This window comes from Panthera tigris, chromosome C1, assembly GCF_018350195.1.
Source record: "Panthera tigris isolate Pti1 chromosome C1, P.tigris_Pti1_mat1.1, whole genome shotgun sequence".
Taxonomy (NCBI): domain Eukaryota; kingdom Metazoa; phylum Chordata; class Mammalia; order Carnivora; family Felidae; genus Panthera; species Panthera tigris.
This window is the reverse complement of record NC_056667.1, coordinates 219672463-219676357: the sequence shown is the minus strand read 5'-3', so window position 1 is coordinate 219676357 and position 3895 is coordinate 219672463.

The window sequence follows — 3895 nt, the reverse complement described above, 5'->3', positions numbered from 1 at the left end:
AACTGACAATGGTTGGAATGGTACGTTTTATGTCGTACGTGTACGTTACCAAGTGTAAAAAGTGTAGCAAAGGAAAGGGCGGGGTAAGGAAGCTTCTCCGGCTGCCCGCCGAGCTGCAGGCGACTTTCGACGTGTATAGGGAGCCCCCAGACCTACCCAGGCGAGGGGACAGGGGACGGGGACGCGCCCCTCTTCTGGAGCTCAGACAACCTGAACCGGCGCGCGTGCCAGCGCTGCCCGCGGGGTTCACCAGCGCTGCGCGACCTGGGGAAAATGAGCGCGCCTCTCCGAGCCTCCCCGCGGCACGCGCGCCACCGCCAGGGGCCGAAGAACGAGCGCGCGGGCTCGAGCCGCGGCCGGGAGTCGGGCCCGCGCGCCCACGTGACGGCACGTAACCCGGCGGGCTCGCACTCGAGAACGGCCTCGGCGCGCGACGCCCCCAGCCCGCCGCCCCGACTCGCGGCCCTTCAGCCACAGACCCCCGGCGGCCGCGCGCACGCACTCACGTCCGCGTCCCCGTCCCGCCGCTGCCGCCACCGCCGCCGCAGGCCTTGCGCCGCCAGAGCCACGGCCGACTGAGCCTGCGCACCGGCGTCCCTCCGATCCCGCCCCGGGCCCCGCCCCCGCGTCTTCTAGGCCCCGCCTCCCGCGAGACGGGCGCCCTCCAAGCCCTGCCCCCAGGCCTGCGGTGCGCCGGGTTGCGTGCCCGGGTCCTCTGCGCATCGCGGGCAGAACGCTTTGAACCGCGTTCGGCACGCCTTGCGGGGCTCCCCCCACACCCTCCCGCCCCTTCCCAAGGCCAGGTCCTACCGTGGCCCGCCCTGACTGTCCCTTCTCTCTTCCTACTGCAGGGCACCCTCCAGAAAACTCTGCCCTCCGCCAGGGGTCTCTAGTTCCCCCTCAGGGAACTCTGCCCCTCCCAGGGATCTCTGGTTTCCCCCCAGGGAACTCTGCCCCCCCGCCCAGGGGTCTCTGGCTCTCCCCAGGGAACTCTGCCCCCCATCAGGGGTCTCTGACTTCCACCAGGGAAGTCTGCCCCCCCAGGGGTCTCTGGCTCCCCCCCAGGGAGCTCTGCCCCCCCAGGGGTCTCTGGTTCCCCCCAGGAGCTCTGCCCCCTCAGGGGTCTCTGGCTCCCCCCAGGAAACTGCCCCCCCAGGGAACTCTCCCCCCACCCCCACCCCCGCCGCCAAGTCTCTGACTCCTCCCCAGAGAACTCTGCCCCCCAAGTCTCTGGCTCCCCCCAGGGAACTCTGATCCCAAGTCTCTGCACCCCCCACCCCCACCCCCAGGGAACTCTGGCTCCCAAGCGCCCAACGCCCTGCCCCTACCCCACCTCCAGCCAGAGGGCAGACACTTCTGCAAGTTGGGCACGCATTACAGGCAGAACCCAAGAAGCTCAGAAAGCTGCCTGCGCACACACAGCCTGAACATTTTCCTGAACAAAGGCCCAGGCCTGGGACTCAAGTGAGGCGACCTCGGAGGGACCGCACTGGGGCTGGGGGACCGGAAAACCACACCCAGGCAGGGAAGTGGTGGCAGTCTGGCCTGGCGGCTGCCTCTTACAACCCCTCCAGGTTTCTGCCTGCCACCCAGCTCTGACATGCCCTTTGACCACTGGTCTGTGGGGCCTGTTAGGCCAGGGCACCTGAGAAAGACAATGGCAGAGGGAGGGAGGAAGAGGAAGCTCCTGGCCTGATGGATACTCCCTGCAGCATCACCCCAGCAGCCTGGCGCCAGGTCCCAGCCTCACCAATTCCTTCAGGGGTGGCCAGGCCAGCTGAGAAAGACCCTGTCCTGGGACAGGAGTCCCGGCTCCGCGGGGCACCCCTTCCCAAACATCTTACCCGCCAGCCGAGCAGCCCGCCCTCCTTAGGGCTCTGAGTCCTAATCAGTGCCCCTCCTCCAAGCTGCCAACCCCAGAAACCCCCAGACTTAAGAGTGGTAGCCGCCTCCTGCAACCATCATCCCGTCACCGTCACTAAAGTGGCTTCTGCCTTCCTGACACAGTACCTGGTACCAGGGTGGGGCTCATCCCCCACGCACCCCCCGGCTCCCAGCCATCCTACCGAGGCATCTCCACTGGTTGTCGGGCTCATCCAATTCCATATGCCGATGGCAGAGCAGACGGCGGCATGTTCTGGGGAAGGGTAAGATAACGAAGACGTCTGGCCCACGTGGCTGTAGGGCGGGTGTTCACAGAACCGTAAGGTGCACAGCTGGCTTTGCCACATAGAGTGGATCCTGGTGGCCTTGCAAACTGGCAGAGAACAAGCACTTGCCAGGTCAGTGACGGCATGCCACGCGCCGAGACGGCAGCGGCAGCAATGCCGCATCTGGGTGCACCACCTGTGTCTTCAACCAACCATACTCCTTACAACCTGCCCGCCTCCTTACAGGTGTGCTAAGTACACCACCACTGCACCCTCTCATCGAGGATGCACTCTGCCTTTGGATTGCCGTCCTGACCAGGGAGATGACGTTCCAGAGACTTCCACCTGCCCGTCCCTACCATGACGGCCCTTGCTCCAAGGTCCGTGTGGAATCCGTGTGGGAATCCTGCCGGTTCTCAAGTCTCTTTGCATGGCACGTTCAGGTCCTGGGACGATAACCACAGGGATCTGTGGACCCGCTCAGACAAATGTCACCACTTGATCAAGGTAGCCCTCCTGGACCTCTGAGACTTAGTAACAATTCAGAGCCAGTGAAGATTACCACCCCCACCCAAAAACACTGGTGTTCCCTTTTCCTAGGTGGTCACCACAACAGGTGGCTGCAGGTTCCTTTAGGAGTGCCCAAAGGAAATCCATGCACGTGGCAGCATTCCAGGCCCTTCCTCCAGAATCTCCTGCTCCCCTCAAGCAAGGACTCTGGGTGTGCTGAGAGGCTGTGCCTCTCCATCATGGTGACCAAGCTGGGTTTCGGTGCCCTGACCATTAACTCTCCTCAAGGAAATGTCCTAAGAACTATTTAGTTCCCAAAGGGGTCTTGACATCTATGCAGATCTCAAGGGCAAGCCTTCTGTTCCAGAGAAAGTGCTTTATGCTTCTATGAAATAGCCACTCCAAGTATTCTACACTGACATTTCTTGTGAGCTTAGGGATCAGCTTCTGACACCACGTAACAGCTGAGGCCCAGGGTCCTGCCCAGGCCCGTGGCCAGGGAAACTCCTCTGCTCCCATTCACTGCCCGTCCCTTTAAAATTCTACGGAGGGGTGCCTGGGTGGCTCAGTCGGTTGAGCGTCCAGCTTTGGCTCATGTCATGATCTCATAGTTCGTGAGCTCGAGCCCTGCATCAGGCTCTGCATTGACAGCAGGGACTAGGGACTCTGCTTGGGATTCTCTCTTTCTCTCTCTATCTCTCTCTCTGCCCCCCTCCCCCCATTTGTGTTACCTCTCTAAAAAAAAAAAAAAAAAAAATCCACGGAGAATACACTTACCATCTCTGGCCACAACGTAGAAGTTTTCACATTTCCTGGAATGACTCATCCTCAAACATTTATTCCAAAAAATACTTTATTTATTAAACAATATATCCATAATCTATAACATGATCCAAAAATACAGATATACATCTTTACATTATTTAATAAAAAGATTTACAATATTATCTTTCCTTTACAAAGGGAACATAGATAATTCCTTGAAAATAAAATGTAACATTCATGTTAAAGCTGCATCATCTTTTTGGATGAAATGTGGTCAAAGTGAACACCACAAAATACATTTGTAGAAAGAAAGAAACTTCATAGACTTCTCTCCTGAATGAGAACGTTTTTCTTAGGCTTCCTGTTTTAAAATTCCTCTCAGCACAGGTAGCGAAGACCAGCCACGGCTCACTAGCAATTGAGGAAAACCTTCAGTCACCAAGGCCCATGATTAAGTGTCTATTCCGGCT